Raw genomic sequence first — 19347 nt, forward strand, 5'->3', positions numbered from 1 at the left:
TGTATTTTGTGTTAATCAGTAAATGTGGTGAAGCTATAAACACTGGGAACTTGAACAGACCAGGAGTTCTTTACATTGTTATTATTTTATATATAAACCTCTATTTTATATATAAAACCTATACATTCAATAATTATCTCAAGAATGTTTTACATTGGCAGGCACTGGGAAGTGAACCTGGATTTCTGGAATGGCAGGTGAGAATTCTTCTGCTCAGCCACCATTGCACTGCCTTCAAAGTACTTTTAATAACCATGTCAATATCATGCCATTAAGGGAGAACAAGATTAAAACCCATTATAGAGACTAAACTCTACATCCATGTTAGCCAAAGTTGGGGTACTAAGTTCAAATTTAATTTAGAAGGTAGTGAGTGAATATTATATGAATGGAAAATTCATATTCAGTGTTATGAATGATTTTGTGATACACAGAGACAGTACTATGTTTGGATTCAATTTTTGCACATGAGCTCCTTCAACTGGAAACTCTAAAGTCTATCCTTTAGCCAAGGCTGAATGCTATAGAGAAAGGCACTTACTTGTCTCTGGCTAAAACATTTGAGTAAGGGCTTCCCCATATAGGTGACATACCTAAGGTTCCACTAGTGTGAGTTCTCTTATATTTTCTAATGTTAGAATAATTGGTGAAGACTTTATGACATTTATAAAGTTTATCTCCAGTGTAAGTTTTCATGTTTTCTCAGGTTATAACTTTGAGTGAAGGCTTTTTCACATAGATGGCATTCATAGTTTCTCTTTTGTGTGAGTTCTTTCATGTCTTCTCAGGTAAGTACATTCACTGAAGGCCTTACCAGAAATAAGACATTCATAAGATTTCTCTCCAGTGTCAGTGTTCTTATGTCATTTAAGGTTAGAGTACTGGGTGAAGACTTTACCACAGAGATAACATTCACAAGGTTTCTCTCCTGTGTGAATTCTCTCATGTACTCTAAGATAAGAACTAAAAGTGAAGGTTTTCCCACATAGATGGCATTCATATGGTTTCTCTCCAGTATGAATTATCTTGTGTTTTCTAAGGCTAGAATAATAAATGAAGGTTTTCCCACATAGACAACATTCATGTGGTTTCTTTCCAGTGTGAATTCTGTGATGTTGTCTAAGTGCAGAAGATTGAGTGAAGGGTTTCCCACACAGATGACATTCATATGGTTTCTCTCCAATGTGAATTCTCTCATGTTGTATGAGGGCAGACCATTTAGTGAAGGCTTTGCCACATAGAGGACATCCATATGGCTTCTCTCCAACGAGAATTTCCTTATGTTTTCTAAGATGAGTATGTTCAGTGAAGGTTTTCCCACATGAATGACATTCATAGGGTTTCTCTACAGTGTGAGTGTTCTCATGTCATCTAAGGCCTGACTTTTGAATGAAGACTTTCTCACATAGATGACATTCATATGATTTCTCTCCAGTATGAATTTTCTCATGTTTTTTAAGAGAAGAAGTTTGAGTGAAGGCTTTCCCACATAGATGACAGTCATATGGTTTGTCTCCCATGTGAATTCTTTCATGTCATCTAAGGCCAGAATATTCAGGGAAGGCTTTCCCACATTGATGACATTCATAAGGTTTCTCTCCAGTGTGAATTCTTTCATGTCATCTAAGGGCAGAGTAATAAGTGAAGGGTTTACCACATACATGACATACATAAGGTTTCTCTCCAGTTTGAATTCTCTCATGCTGTCTCAGTTCAGAATATTTAGTAAAGGCTTTCCCACATAGATGACATTCACAGAGTTTCTCCTCATTGTGAGTTCCAATGTAATGTGTATGACCAGAGTTTTGAGCTAAGTCTTTCTTGGTTACATGACACTCGTAGGACTTACTTCTAGTGTGAAAATGGTTTTGTTGATCAAAAGCTGATTGGTCTTTGAGGCCTTTTCTAAACAGTTTGCTGAAGTAGGATTTCCTTCCCTTGTGAGTTAATACATGTTGAGTCACTCTGAAATTGTGAGTACAATCTTTTGGCAATTCACTACATATAATGCCATTCTTTAGAGTATGAGAATTCTGCTTCTAGGAAGTAGAGGATAGACTGTAAGATGTTTTTCCATAAATAATAATCCATATACATATGAATTCAAAACTAATCAATCAGTGAAGTCTCCAATTAAAGTATTTTCCATGTTATTTATGAATCATGTTATTCTCCTGCATGTACAGAGATCTATTCTTTTGTAGGATCCCAACTGAAGAAACATCTAATCAGTTTTGAAGACTTGGTAATGCTTCAAAGATTGAGTATAAGAGCCATATTTATAGAATTATCTTTTTAAAATAATTAAGGTTATGCTATTGGGTTGAAATTAATTTTCTCTAAATTCAAATTATGGCAGAATTCCTGGATTAGCACTTAAACCAAAGTACAGTTAAGTGATTGTACCAAATTCTTAATTTATTCCACACCCAGGTATCTATTTGGAACACCAGGGTTATAGCCATGATATTTACCAATGACAGGATGGTAGATATGTCTATCCTGTGGATATGATACATGGATAGCTTTTTTTTTTACTACTTTCCCTGCCTGAAAGAATTAAAAAACCAGTTAACTGCTAGACCAGCATCAGGAAATAAATATGTTGAAGCAACACACACACACAGCCCTATAATTGTTTCAAATACAACAGTTATCTGAGAAAGAAAACCAAATTAAGGCTTTTTTTCAGGTGGTAGAAACATTTATATGACATTAACAATTAGAAAATATTTTCAAGATTGAATTAGAAGAAAAAGTATTTCAAGAATATGTTGGGGAGGGGAAACCATTGAAGACAAGACTAGGAAAATATCCATAAGTGAAAATTTAAATCCAATTATTCATACATACATATTTTGCCAAAGACACAGACATTTGAATATAGATTGATAAATAAATGATAATATGACCACACCTGAGGAAATTTCCCCAATATATACAGCTATATTTCAGAAAATATAACTTGAAGAAATCTGCAGGTGATATTTTCGAGAACTGATTCACTCATTGACAAGGTTCCTTCTTGCCCTGAAGCCCATGTTCTAAGAGCTTACTTGAATTCTGGCGTTGTAACAATCAAATTCCTTCTTGCCACAGTTCTTCACCTTGAACCAACTTTGAAGCTACATCTGATTTACAGACCTGATATCCTGTTTATGAGAAAAAACAAAGGAAATATTCATTTCTGTGCACTGAACAGTGTATTACCATGAAGTCCAGTGAAGGTGATTGTTTTAGACTACAAGCTGCTGGTATGCAATATATCTGATCTGGAATGGATTTCATAAAAGGGGATTTAATAAGCTAAAATTTACAGTTCTAAGGATGTGAAAGTGTCCAAATTGAGGCGTTATTGGAGGATACCTTCACTCAAGATTGGCTGATGTGTCTGGAACACCTGTCAGCTGGGTACTCATGTCACAGGCATCTGCTTGTCCTCTGCCCTGGGTTTCATTACTTTCAGCCTCTGTTTTTTGTGAGTGTTCTTCACTTCACTTCTCCAGGGCTGGCTTTAATCTCTTGGCTTCCCTTGGCTCTCACCAGGTTCTAGCTTCCTTAACATCTCATGGCAACATTTGCTGGGCTCCAAGCATCTCCAAATATCTGTGTTTCTGTTTGCCACATGTCCACATCTGTGTCAGCTCTACTGTGATGTTCCTGTGGGCCCTGAGGCTTCTGTCATATTCAAAACATTTCCTCTTTTAAAGAATTCCAGTAAACTAATCAATTCCCACCAGGAATGGGTTGTGTTACACCTTCATCTAATTGAAAGTCACACCCATAATTGGATGTGTTATGTCTCCATGAAGATGATCTAATAAAAAATTTCCAAGCTATACTATTAAATCAGGATTAAAAGAAACAGCTGTTATCATCAGATAGAATCAGGATTAAAATGTGGCTTTTCTGGGCACATTATATTTTCAAACAGGCACAGTAGATGTTCTAGTTTCTTATGCTGCTTTAAGCAAACATCATGAAGGTGGTTGGCTGAAAGAATGGAAATTTATTTTTTCATGGTTTTGAAACCAGGGAAATGTCCAAATTAAAGCACAATTTAGACAATGTTTTTTCCCCAACACTGGCATTCTGGAGTTGACATCTGCTGACCCTGGTTCCTTAGCTGTCATGTCAAGGCAAAAGATAATATTACCTCATCTCTTCCTTCTACCCTATATTTCATTGATTTCAGTTAATTTCACATGGGTTTCTCACTCTGTATTTTCTTATAAAGTATTTCAGTAATAGGATTAAAACACATTCTTTTTTTAGGTGGTACACTCTTTAACGAAGGAACCTCGCCAAAAGAGCACAGTTACAATTGGTATACAAACACACGAATGGGTTTCAGTTAACAAAGTGTTTTCTGGGTACAAACGATTTCAAACCATCACACTCTACCCTATAAACCCCAGCTTTCTATAGGGAAAATACATTCATTCCATTAAAGTATTCCCCCAGAAGTTACTTAATCCATTTCAGAAGTAATGCTTAGTACAAAGTCTAATCAAAATTGGCAATGTTTGTTGCCTATCATGGTATATAAGTCCCCTCTCCCTAGGTACCTGTGAAATCTAGAGAAGAATGTATAATGGAGGGACAAACAAAAATAAACATTTCCATTTGCCTAGGTAGAAACTGAAAGGAAATCACAGTTCATGATTCCAAACCCTACAAGGCTATACTCCATTGTATTTCAAGGTCTGAGAGTCACATGTGTAATGAAAGTTTATCCTCCAAGGCGGATGAAGTGGAAACTGCAGCCTTTCCAACTGCTTTGTGCACTCTCCATGCTCTCTGTAAACACAGGAGTGAAGCCACCAACCCCTCAGAACTTCAGGGCTGTGGTCTGAATCTGAAATCCTTCAGAAACAGGCACACACTTCTCAGAATGGTAAGGTGGCAGAGAGAGACTCTACAATCCTATGGGTACTGATTTCACCCCCTGAAACAATGGGGTAGCACTTAACATGCTGCAGAAGGTAAGCACACTCCAAGCCATGAAACAGACATACACTTACCACTTATATCTGTGGGCCCACCTTGCCTGAGGAGATATTTTGGTCCAGACAGCAGCTTCAATGGTTTTGCCCTTTAAGTGATTTTTCCTACATTATGTCCCTTTTCATTGAGTTTGCTGGTGGTTGTTCATGCAAATTTTGCAAAAGACTTGAAAGTTGTGAATGTTGTACACAGAGGTCCAAATCATCTGACAGGAGAACATTCCACAAGCCCTTCCTGGATAACTACATCTGCAATCTTTAACAGGAATTGCTGACTGGTCTCATGTTTAATTAACAGCCCACATGAAACCCTATTCTCTGGGGACAAACCTTCCAGAAGCTTCAAATTCTCCAAATCATCAATTTCTAGTTTAAGCCCATAATTTCTGTTATCTCATCACATTCATCTCACATTTTACTATAAATTGCAATCTGAAACTAGTCTGAACTATCCATTCTTATCTTAGAAATTGTCTGTTAAATAATCTAGTACATGAACAAAGATCTGCCTTCCATAGAACATCAGAACTTAATATTGACAAGAATCATCTTTCTTCCTGTCTCCATAGTACATCATCATTAACTTCTAGGGCATTAACTTTCACATCCATATTTCTATGAATGGTCTCTTCAAGAAAATCTAGGCCATTTTCTATAAATGACCTCACAATTCTTCTGGCCTCAACCAATTAACCCATTTCAAAGCTGATTTCACATTTTTGGTATATGCCACAGAAGCACATCAATTGCCTGGTACCAAACTTGCTTTTAGTTTCTAGGTTATTTAAATAAGTAGCATTAAATGAGTTGGCTTAAACAATGGAAATTTATTAACTTAGAGTTTAGAGACCTGGAAAAGGCCCAAATCCAGGCATCATTGATGCAACATTTTCTCCCCAAGTTTGTGGCTTTCTGGGACTCACAGCTGGCAACCATTTTTCCTTAACTTGCCACATGGCAAGACATATCTCTATGCTATCTCCTGGTTTCTTTCTTTACTTCAAGGTTTCATTGACTTCAGAATCTTACTGCCTGTAACCATCTCTCTCTCTCTCTCTCTCTCTCTCTGAATTTTATACTTTTAGAAAAGATTCCAATAATAAATGAAGACACATTCTGCTGGAGATGGGACACACCTTAACTGAAGTAATCTCATCAAAAAATAATGCAATGATTCACATGTGAAGGAATGGATTAGATTTAAGAATATGTTTTTTTCTGCAGTATATACAGCTTCAAACCACTATACAAATTAAAGGAGAGCATATCCATTGGGGGCAAGCCAAGGGAAAACTATCTGGAACACAAAATACTGGCCATTTTTCACCATCAAAGGGTTAAGTCTTGACATTGCTCCCAAGTATAGTGAGAACTTTTGTTTCCTGATGCCCAGGTTCAAGGAAAGACTGCAGAACTCTCTGTATCTTCAGACAAGAAGAAATTCTAGGTTTCCAAAAGAGTAAATTATTATTTTCAAAAAGAATTCATAAACAAATGTGATGGTAAGGTTCAGGTGTCAACTTAGCCAGGTGAGGGGGCCCAATTATCTGGTCAAGTAAGCACTGGCAGAACCATTACTGCAAAGAAATTTCATGACTGGTTAATAACCCAGAAGGCTGGTTTATTTTAAATCATCACTTAGTTTATTGCATCTGGGCTAATTACAGCTATGATCAAATATGGGAATGTCTTCCACCAAGAGAATTCAATCAGCTGGATTTAATTCAATTAGTTGGAGACTTTTAAGGGAGAAGAGAGAACTTTCATGTCTTCTTCAGCCAGTCAGCCCCTCTTAAAGAATTCACTGATGATCTTCTCTGGAGTTGCCAGTTAGTATCTGACTTATGGAATTTGGACCCAGGCATCCATACAGTTGTGTAAGACACCTTTATAAATCTTATATTTATAGATATCTCCTGTTGGTTCTGTTTCTTTGGAGAACCCTTATTTATATAATAAGTTCCCTTTGAATATTCTAAGTTAGTATGGAAAGGGATATGTCCATTGTTTTATTACTATCATCTGAATCCACACCAAATCCCTAGAGCATAATGATTATTTAGGACATGTATAATCCCCTTATTTATTCTTATAGAAAATACATTGTATTCCAATCATTGTGCTGAATGTTTGACACTGAGTAAAAGAAAAACATGAAATTTGTGTTCACAAAGATTACATTTTAGTAGGTGAAAGACTAGACTTAAGTAATAAGTAAATAAAAAATTTAGGCAGCTTTTCATTTAATAAAGTAACATAGAATATGTACATAAAGTAAAAAATAAAATCTAAAACAATATAGACAAGCTATTCTAGAACCTCTTAAGAGGATTAGATAGGTAAGTTTGAGACTCACCCACTGAGAGCAGATGATTGATATTCTCCAGCATCACATTTCTGAAGAGATTTCTCTGAGATTTATCCAACATGGCCCACTCTTCCTGAGTGAGTTCTATAACTACATCTTTTAGGGTCACTAACTTCTGAAAATATCAATGATATAAAACTTCAGAAAGGGCTATCTGCCAATATCCAGGACAGAATGATTTGGGACATAGAACTGAAGAATTGGTGACTGTTGAGAGAAAGCTCAAACTACATTTGAGTTTCAAGTCAGATGATTCTCAATGCTGAACATTCATCTGTCTTTCACAGGTATGGACACATACATATACACACTGATTATTTGACTCAATTATTTAAAAAATCTCAAAAAACATAAGATATAATATAACCTGACATTTCCCAATAAACTGACCATCATTACTTTCAAATGATGAAGTATAATTTGCATTTCAGCATTTTTAAACAAAAAAACTTTTTTCCCACCTATTTAAAGTAAATTTACAGACTCCTCATGGTACAATGAATATCCATGTTTTGCCACTTTTATAACTATGGTTAGATTATTTCCCCAGATGACATCAGTTTTCTCTCATCTATGAAGTCATTTCACAACCAGTTTGAAATTATGAAAGATCCAATGAGCTTATGTGTAAAGTGCTTTGTATCTGAACATAGTATGCAGGTATACTGCATGCTATATACTATACTATATAGAATGGCAGCAAACTTTGCAGCTAAGTATAGCATTCTGCAGAACTAAATTGGTACCATGGGTAACTTGGAACAGTGTATGCTGCCTCACTCAACTTTCCATAACTAAGGTATTCATCATAACAAACATGGACAGATCAGTGGCACACTCCACAGACTCCTGAGATTTCTACATTGAAGAATAATCCTAGGTAACCATTCCAGAGATATGAAATCTTTGAAATTCAACTTTCCTTGGAATCTTAAAAATCTGTGTTCATCATTTCTTCTATCTTCATCTCCTCTTTATGTTCAAGAATAAAAGAAGGCTCTTAAGTTATTCTGGTTTCTACAATTCTTCAAAAATTTTTCACAGGGATATAAATTTTACTCTACCCATTATGCTTCTGAATGCAAGCTAAAATTAAAGAAACAACTGTTCTTTTCATTACTTCCATTCATAAAATTTAAATAAATATTGTTTATAAGAAGGGAAAATGGGAAATGATGCCAAAAGAAAGGGAAAATTCTAGATATCCTTTTTGAAAGTTTTAAAAATGCACAAATATACAATATCAATATTTCAAGAAATTGGTAGTTGTGGAAAATAAATGATCCCTCTTTTCCTTCTATTAGCTAATCCTCACATTTTCTTCTGTCCACAATATAAAACCCTCCACCCCAGCAACTGTAACACTGTACTGATAGAACTCAGTTGTTGAACACTAACCTCCCTACAGACTGTAAATATCTGCTGTTACTCACTTCTATCACATAAATTCACTGTGGGCCTAAGCCATTTGCATGCATTAACAGGATCAATGAGCACATTATTTCTACAAAGAGGACATTGGCTAAATGAGGAAAAAGTTTCACTCAGCTCCCCAGTGAATTCAGAAGCTTAATAGAATCTGGAACAAACTTGTACTAGAAAGATTACTTATTGATAAATGATCACCATCCCAGAGGCCAGGATAAATATAACTTTAGTTCAGATCCTTGAATATCTTATAAATGAGATTAGACTCTGCTGAAAACACATAAAGTAATTTCAGTAAAAAGAATTCATTACTCACCAGTGGCTGCATTGTCAACAGCTCAGCTGACAACTGTCTTCCTCTGGGTTTACACTCCCAACAAAATGAGCACTAGGTAAGCAAGTTTGAGAATGTAGAAAGAAACTATTAGATTCTGGACTTGTCTCCAATTTCCAGACACAACTCTCATGACTCCTAACCCTACACCTGGGAATAACCAAAGTCTGACAAACAAGAACATGAAGTATGCTCCAAGAGAATAACTTCTTTGTACTGATAAGGAGAAAATCGTTGAGTTTTATATATTCATTAGCCCATAGTTTTCAGAGATTTTCCATTCCCTCCCTGATTCCAAAACATTTGGTCTCTACATCCAGAGAAACCACTGTGGATTTTCTCAGCTATTAGAATGCCCGGCTTCTGAAATATCCATCCTAGTGCTCTTGATCTCACTCCTGTTCTGTTTTACCTTATAACTGTCCTTCTGAAGATGCTTGCCTGAAACCATTCTGCTTCTTCCACATTAGATGTCTAATAATATCACTCTTTCAATACTAACTTATGATCTTATCCTGCTGGATTTATTCAGCAACCAAGAAACAATGCATTTTATTATGTGGTGATCAATTCAAGGACTTGTACCACTATGAGGTACCAAATTTCTCTATGAAAAGTTCTCTGTGAAGGATCAGTAGATGGCTACCATTATACAAACATAGCCCTGAAAATACCTTGCATCAAAAATTAGCATATTTACTTGGGTCATAATACCTGACAAGACTCAAGAGACTCAAATAGCATTAACATTGTTAATAATTATATAATAATTTTGTGGGCAAATGATATTTTCTGAAAAATAAGTCAGATTATGTTTCCCAATTGTATCTGAATTCACATAAGCATTAGGTGTGCTTGGAGAATTACATTTATTTAATTTTCATTTATTTAATCTTAACCATATGTATTAAGGCAGATTCACCCATTTAACAAATGAAATGAACAGTAATCTTAGAAAATCACATGGCTAAATAAAGACACAGAATTTCAATTTTTCTGTCTATCTCCCCAGTTCAAATTTCCTAGGGATTACTCCTAAGTTTTGCCTGGAATGCAACCTCTCACTTCAATAATCAGATTCTGCAACTTATTTCAATAATTTGCTCATACAATTATGCCCCATGCCCAGGTTCTCCTCCCACATGAGGACCTTCATAAAATTGAATCGACTACCAAAACATCACCTACTGGCTCACCTGATGTTTACTGTCCAACATAACCTATACTTAGTAATGTCAATATATATTTACTAAGAATATTTCTCATGTTCTGTCTTGTCCATGACTCCACACTGAGCATGATTAAGATGTTGAGCCAGGTTTATTCACAAAGTTCCTTTACTTCAGATCACTCCTAAAAATTGTCATTATTCATTATTAATTCATTTGTCTTTGCTTCCTACTGATCTAACTGCATGAATTTATTCCTTGAATGATTTTATGCAAGTTTCCCTGTGAAAAGTACTAATAAAAGTATGAATCTAGAGAAAGTGTATGTTGACTGCAACCTAACCTGACCTTAAATGACCTTGGTCTAAATGCCTGGAGTCAAAAATGCAATAATTTACAAGGTTAATAAAGACTGTCCTTTGTAGTTAAAATTCTATTCCTTCTAAAGCAGAGCACAAACAGACCGAAAATGCAAGTAAATCAAGACCTACTGATGATATTTTCACCAAATTCCACTGCTCAGAGGTCCTGAGAAACTCTAAAAGTCTAGAAAAATTACCAATTTCATTGAGAATTCTCCTTTAATGCAGTTGACAGTGTCATCCGTCTTATAATCCAAAGCATACCCTCATTACTTCAGAAGACAGTAAAGATACATATAACCAACACATGCCATCTTTAACATGATCTTTACCATCAAATTATATAAATCATGCAGATACCTTTAATTCCTTCTAAAATCTAATACTAACCTATATATCTTTTCCCAGGGGACTCATCCTTTTGTGTATTTTGATATACAAGGCAAGTACTCTGGGGAATCTATAACTAGAAGGCCTCTAGTATTCTTCATCTCTAAAAGGACTTGTAATCAATCATGATTTTCTAAGGATGTGAGCATCACTGTAGTTTATATAAGTATAAATGTTTGTGTTAAAAATATATATTCAAATAAAAAGATATTCACTTGCTTTTAAATGTACATATTTTATTACTGTATGTGCTGGTTTGAAGAGTTTTATGCACCCTAGAAAAGCCACGTTTTAATCCTAATCCCATTTTGTAGAGGAAGCCTTTTCTCCTAATCCCTATTCAGTACTGTATGTTTGAAACTGTAATTAGATCATCTGCTTGAAGATATGACTCAATCAAGAATGGTTGTTTAGCTGGATTAGGTAAAGATGTGCTCCCATCAGTTTGGGTGGGTCCTAATTAGTTCACTGAAATCCTATAAAAAAGGAAATATTTTGGAGAATGTGAGAGATTCTGAGAGAGCAGGATGACATAACTCACAAGAAACAGAGTCCACTGGCCAGCAACCTTTGGAAATGAAGATGGAAAATGTCTACTGGGGAGCTTTATGAAAAGAAATCAGGAGAAAAAGCTAGCAGATGATGCTGCATTCACCACATGCCTTTCCAGATGAGAGGGAAACCCTGACCCTGTTCATCATGTGCCTTTTCACTTAATAGAGAAACCCTGAACTTCATTGGCCTTCTTGAATCAAGGTATCTTTCACTGGATGTCTTAGATGGACATTTCTACAGACTTGCTTTAATTGGGACATTTTCTCAGCCTTAGAATTGTAAGCTAGCAACTTATTAAATAGCCCTTTTTAAAAAGCCATTTCATTTCTGGTATATTACATTCCAGCAGCTAGCAAACTAGAACACTGTATAAAGGAAAGGACATACCATATCTCATCACCTCAGATTTTGTTGCTGTTCTAAGAACTTTAAAACCCTATAAACCTTAAATATTTTTTTGCAGAATAAATAACAGGCTCATTAATGGTTTTCTATGAATAGGATTTGCATTATATTTTTTCCTTAGATTCAGTCTGGGATCATGTACTGCATTCTAATTTTACTGCCTATTTTACTGTTTCTCTTATTTTTAAAGTGTGGAAACAGATATAGAACATGATTTTTCCAATCTCAACCACTCCCTATCATCAAGTCATGGGATTAATCACATGCAAAATTTTGTGCTGCCTTCATCAGCACCCTCTGTCAGAACTTCACAAGCACCACAAACAGAAAGCATACAGTCAGCATTGACTATTCCTTTAAATTAAAATTATGAAAGCGTTCAGTCAAATCTTGAAATAAAAAACATTTAGAAGCAAAAAAAAACCAAGCAAATCAACTTAGGCAAATGCTTATGATTTTAAAGTAATATTTTATCATTTTGTTTAAACTCACAGTTTTGAAATTTAACAAAATTTCATCAAAGTCAGTTATTATAGGCATAGTCGATCTTAAGACAAAATTCTTTCCTGGCTCTGAACCTGTAAAACTCAGAACAATATACAATATCTGTTGCCAATATACAAAGAGAGACATTCATAGGATCAATGCTTCTATTTCCATTGGGAGAAATTGAAAAGAATACAGGGTCACTGGACCAAAGCAGTTCCAAAAACCTATAAGGCAAACTCTATTAGATTTCAAAGTCTGAAGTTCATTTATCCTCAGGGATTTATAAAGCAGCAGTCCCACCCTTTCTAAGAGACTATGCAGTGGTCCTACCCTCTTCAAACACTGAGGTGAAGGGTGTCACCTTGGTGGACATTGGAGAGAACAACTTTTCCTTATCTCCACTCTCAAGCATAGGGACAGCACCTGGGTTCTCTGCCATATCAGACCACACTCTAAACTGCTTAGAAAAATAAGGCAACAGCAAGACTCTCCCCATGCCCCAAGGACTGTCCTAGACCCTCTCTGAGGCCCAGGTCACCAAAAGACTTCCTGAACATTGAGGCAGAACACCTGGCCTCTGCCTTCAGGGCAAACTCACTCTAAGTATGTGGGTGGGCCTACTTTCCTGACCCGAGTTTTATTAGCTTCCATGGTTCTGCCTTTGAAATTATTTTTCCTTCCATTTTCCCTTTTTAGTCCAGATTGGCAGTGATTCTTTTTAAACTGTTACCACAACATTCTTGTTGACTTTCCAGGCAGAACACTGGAGTGATATATATATCAGATGATAGGACTTTCCACAAATACTTCCTGGATAATTCTGACTCTAATCCTTGCTTTTTCTGAAATGGCTTATTGGTTCTCTTTGGTTAAATCCTCACATATGGCACTATTATCTGGGGTTTCTTTTTCTGGAAGCCCAGAATTTTTCAGACCATCAATTTCTGATTTCTTTGTACACAAGGGTTTAATTCTTGCCCTATCTCCTTCCTCTAACATTTCACTCTAAGCTGCAAGGAGAAACCAAGTGACACCTTCTACATTTAGAAACTCCTTCAGTTAAGTATCTTAGTTTGCAGTTTTTAAATTCTGCCTTTCATTCACAACTAGGACTCAATTTGGTAAAATTCTCTGCCACTTCAAAGCAAGGATCAACTTCCTTCCAGTTTAGAATAACACATGTACCATTTCTGTCTAAGTCAGCAGTATCTTTACAGTCCATATTTCTACCAACAGTCTCTTCAAAAACTGTAAGACTTATCTATCAAGCTCTTCACAAGTCTTACAGAATCTTCCTCTTGTCCATTAAAAAAATAATTCCAACATACTTGGTTCTGGAAGCAACAGCTTTCTACTTCTCTGTTACAAATAACTTTTTTTTGCTAATTCTATATAGCATTTTGGAAATGCTATATACTAGAAATGGATTGGATTTTAAAAATAATTTATTAAGTTACAAGGTTTTTGTTCTAAGCCATAAAAATTTCCAAACTAAGACACCCAGAGAAAGATACCTTAACTCAACAAAGGGCTGATGATGTTCAGGATTTCTCTGTCAGCTGGGAAGACATATGGTGATGTTTGATAGCTTACTTTCCTGGGGTACAAAACAGTTTCAAGCTGGAAAAGAAGTCATTCTTTGTTTTCCTGCAATCTGAAAAAGGAGTAATAAAATTAGAAATCTGTATAGTTCTACAAATGTGGAACATATGGTTCAATATGCCAAATTAATATGATTAAATTCTGCCCAAAATTCATGCTGAACACACAGACAACATTGAGAAACTTCTTCTAATACTTATTTGCATGAAAGACATAAGGCCAAGAATGATGCCACTGAACTCTGTGTTCTGATCCCAGCTGAGCACTTCTTGCTCTTTATGATCAGGGCTGACAGGCAAGAATGGGGAATCCCTGTCTTGGCAGAAGTGATTGATTTGGCCTATCTGGGGGAAGAAGGTATGTTGTTATATTACAGAGGAAAGGGAGAATATATTTGGCACCCATATGACTTATTTAGGCTCCTCTTGATATTCTCCTATCCAACTTTGTTGATAAATGGAAAACTTTACAAACCCCTGCCTGAGAACGGCATTGTGACAAAGAGATCTGACTCATCTGGGGTGATGACCTGCTACTGGTAAGACCTGAGACTGGAAGAGGAGCCAGACGGGGGTGAAGGAAATCTAAAAGGGAAGAAGGATACTGATTGACCACAAGAACATCTGCAGTGGTGATAGTATTATGGGTAAATATGCTTCCTCTTGCAGATTCATTCAGGAAGAGAGGCAAAAACAACTACTATCTAAGGGGAAAACGCCATGAATATATAAAGACAGATCCGAGTGAGACAAAAGATGGACAAGATGGACATGGAAATGGTCCACTTAGATCATCCTTATGGACAGAACGTCCTGGCCAGACTCTGAATGTCATCAACACTCTAACAATGCCCTTAATTTTTCTGAACATTTAAGGATTGCTTCACTTGCAGAAAAACACACACCACAAGGTCACACATTCCCAGGATGATTAATGGACAGCTGTTCTGGTCTTTCTGGTTCAGTATAGTACACCTATTATTGGCAATATCAGTTATAAGACTGCTTTGGAGCTTCAATTTTCCCTCTGCCCAGGATTTATTTCTCTTTTTTTCTTTCCACCATATGATCTCAAGAGCACTTCCAAATAATATCTTATATATTATGTTCTGGGAGTCTAACCTGTGAAAATAGTCAAAATCATCTGGGAGAAAAAGAGGATTTCATAGGCAGGAGATACTTAAATTTTTCTGTGGATGAAATAAGATAAGGGTTGAGAAATCTGTTATATTGATGAAAATATTACCATCATAGGTTGATGTCCATGAATCAATGGAATAAAGACTCAGATTAGATAGGGTGAGAATGGGGTTGGATGAAGAGAGAATATGATGAATGGACACTGCCCCCAACTTGTACTGAAAAAGATATGAGAGGTCAGCAGCTGGAAGTGAACGTTCAAAAGGGTTTAACATTTTATCAAGTTTCAGAATGGAAGATTTTAGAACACCTTTAAATTCAAAGAGTCTGCATCAGCTGAAGCTGTGGCATATATTTTGCTACTGGCTTGGGATGTCACTGTGAGAAAAATATGTGTCCATCCATTCCTGGCTTTATTATCAAAATATCCAAACACTTGTTTAATTACATTTGTCTTGGTTTGTATGTTCCTGGATTACAATATACCAGAAACGGAACTGCTTTTATAAAGGGGATTTAATAAGTTAAAGTTTACAAATATAAGCCTATAAAAATCTCCAAACTAAGACATCCAAGGAAGGTACCTTAATTCAAGGAAGGCCAAGGGGTCAGGAACACCTTGCTCCTGGGCTCTGTTGCTTTCAGACTTTGTTCTTTCAGGGGGTTCCTCACTTCCCTGGGGTTAGCTTTCATCTCTTGGCTTCCCTAGGCTCTCTCCAGGTTCTGGCTTATTTAACATCTTATGTTGATGTCTGTTGGGTTCCAAGTATCTCCAAATATTAATGTCTCTGTTCTCCAAGTGTAAGATGTGTCATATCTCCATGAAGGTAATCAGATCCAAAGTTTCCAATGTACAGTATTGAATCAAGATGAAAAGAAATTTCTGTCTGCACAAATTTGGTTCAGGATTAAAACATGACTTTTCTGGAGTACATAATAGTTTCAAACCACCAGAACATTGTATTAGCAATTTGACATAAACTGCAGTGTGTAAGCAGAGAACTAAAGCCTCTTCTATTCCTTTGGACCCACTATAATCCTTTAGCTATTATTCAAAGTGTCCTTGTTCTGTGTCCAGCCCCCATGCAAGTCCTTTGGTCAGAAATATGGGTTTAGTAAGGATAATCCAATGCTTAATCCACTGATGTGTTCCACTTTCCATGAGGTACCAGTATGAAATTTTGTTCAGGGGAGGAGAAGAAAGAGTATCTGTTGCATATTTCATATCCCAGACACCTTACTCTGTATCAAGAAGAATGCCCCTTATTTCAATCTATTCCTCAAATGGATGCATCTGACCTCCCAACCAACCCATCAATCCTGCTAGGTGCCTGGATTGTTAAAATCCAGGCCTGCTTCCTGGTAGCTTCTGATAGTAGCCATTAATAGCCTCAAGGGTTTTGGGAACTGGTTAACATTCAAGCAACCCCCACTACCTCCCTATCAGATGCTTCAATATTTCTGAGATGAAACACACTTTCCTTCAGTCAAGATGCAGTCAAAAGAGCAGCTTTAAACTTAAATATTTACAACCAAGGGGATACTTCAATAAGGTTTCCAGGCCTATCATTATGTCCAAGGCACCCATAAACACACAATCTGAGCAAGAGCAGTTTGCCTCTTATTTAAATACAGCCCCATGTCAGGCAAATCACCATTCCTGCTAAGAGATACTGCTACCTAGTAGACCATTTCCTTTCATAACACCCCCTTTTAATGATTTACTCATAACAACCACTAGGTTTTAGGGGACACTGAGGATCAGAGGAAGCCCATTTTCCATTTAGAAAAGGATATAACATTCAATCCCTTTTTCTCCTACTCTACTTTTCAGATTTCATGGGACAGAGACCTCAAAAGAAGCCCATTCTCAGGGTGAGAAAATGACAGAGATGACCTTCTAAAAACACAAATAGAGGACCAATTTCCACTTTTATGTATCATTTCCCAAACTGTAGTGTAAAGCTGCTTTACATTAAATAGCCCCATTTGCCTCCTTAGATCTTTTTTCATGGGTACCTCAGGAGAAGTAGAACTGTTTGATAAAGCCCTTGACACTTTACTCCTTTCCTTCTTTCTGAAGTCTTCCCTTACTGGGTCAAAGTGCCAATAAATATGTAATACACTTTGGGGTTGAAGTGGTCATTGACGGTCCATTTAGAGAGTAGGCAGCATGTGTTTGGGTATTCTGTATTATAGGAGATGTTTAAACAATATGATTTGTGCATGCTCTCCTGACTAGTAAGAAACAGCTATAAGATGTGGATCAAGATTTGACTACAGGTTCTGAACTCTTAACACTTTAACTACTCTGGAGTCTGTGTGCTTCAGGATATGCAAGAAAATTAGAAATATTGGGGGTTTCTGACTTAGAGGATACTTTTTAGATATTAAAATGTGATGAGAACTCCATGATAAAATTGTGGGTTGAAATGTAAAACAAAGAAGTAACAATACAATATACTGAAAGCCCAACTTCCAGGGATCCTAACACCAGCCACAAATCTCACAAATAAATAATCACATAGAAAATGTGAATGAGAGTGCTCACTGAGTGATCCTTCCTCTCTGTTTAGGGTGGATGCCAGAAGTCCAGCATATCAGAATTTATTAATAAAAGTTAAAACTCAGAAATAAATGTGACTACTCTAAGAGAGTACAATCTAAGAACCTTTACAATATACCTTATTAAACATTTCAAGCTCATTAATCATCAATTTCCTAATCTATGTCCACTTTTGATCTCCTGATAATCTATGATCTCAAATTTAGTTCTCAAAGCTTGCTTATTATAGTAAGTTTATATTAGTGAGACCATATAATATTTCTCTCTCCTTTTCTGGAATATTTTGCTCAAAATAATATCCTAAAGTTTCAGTGTCCTTGTTGCATGACTTCTTTCCCTTCGGAAGCTGCACAATATCATCATATCTATATCTATGTCTATGTGTATGTGTATGTGTATGTCTATGTCTATATCTATATCATGTCTATATATCTGTCATAGTTGGGTTCATGTGTCAACTTGGCCAGGTGGTGGTGACTGCTAATCTGGTTGGGCAAATGCTGGCCTATCTTTTGCTATGAGGACATTTTATAGAATTAAATCATGATCACGTCAGCTACATCCACAGCTGATTCCATTTGTAGTCAGTTAAGGAGAGTGTCTTCTTTAATGAGTGATGCTTAATCTAATTACTGAAAGCCTTTTAAGGAGGATTCAGAAGAGGCAGGTTCTCTTCCTCCTTCAGCTGTCAAGTATCTCCTGTGGAATTCACCCAGACCCTCCATCAGAATCATCAGCTTCACAGCCTATCCTATGGATTTTGGACTCTACGTTCCCATGGTTATGTGAAAGACATTTCTAAATTTTATATTTATGAATGTTTCTGTTGATTCTGTTTCTCTAGTGAACCCTGACTGTACAATATCTATATATCACAATTCACCCTCCTTCTCATCAGTTGATGTATACTTGGGCTATCTCCATAAGTTGGCAATTGTGAATAATGCCACAGTAAACACCATTGTACAAATGTCCATTAATTTCCTTGCTTTCAGTTCTTTGGAGTATAAACCTAGTAACTGGATTGCAGAATCATATGACAACACTGAGCTTTCACTAGCTGCTGGGAGTAGGTGTGTCTGGGATCTCAGTGCAGAATTGTGATTGTTAAAATGCCTTAATATCACTTAGCCAATTTTATGACTCCAGGGAAATGTGAGCATTTGCAGACCTTTGATTTCATACATGTTTGGCTGTTTCAGGCAGAGTTCTGTGCTTTGAATTATTTTTTGGAATCGGGTTGCCATGAATTGGGTGTGGGAAGCTACCTGATTTGTGGCATGAACAGTTTGGGATACATTTCAGATTGGATTAAGAACCAGCAAAAGGTGTCTTTACCCAACTATGGATATATAAATATACATATATTGCATTCCTGAGGAAACTCCCAATAGCCAAATTTTCCACAATCACTGACAAACAGAGAACTGAACAACTGTGAAATTTTCAAGTCATTGCTCATCAAGAAAAGAGATTTTCCCTCATTAAATTTCCTGCAATACTTTATTTTGGACCATGTCCATGAATTTACTAA

At 36.3% G+C, this 19347-nt stretch overlaps 1 pseudogene; it reads right to left on the reverse strand.

The window, feature by feature from the left end:
* Positions 1 to 746: 746 nt before the first annotated feature.
* Positions 747 to 9587, reverse strand: LOC143680403 (uncharacterized; annotated as a pseudogene).
* Positions 9588 to 19347: the final 9760 nt, after the last annotated feature.

Source organism: Tamandua tetradactyla, chromosome 4 (assembly GCF_023851605.1).
Source record: "Tamandua tetradactyla isolate mTamTet1 chromosome 4, mTamTet1.pri, whole genome shotgun sequence".
Classification (NCBI taxonomy): Eukaryota; Metazoa; Chordata; class Mammalia; order Pilosa; family Myrmecophagidae; genus Tamandua; species Tamandua tetradactyla.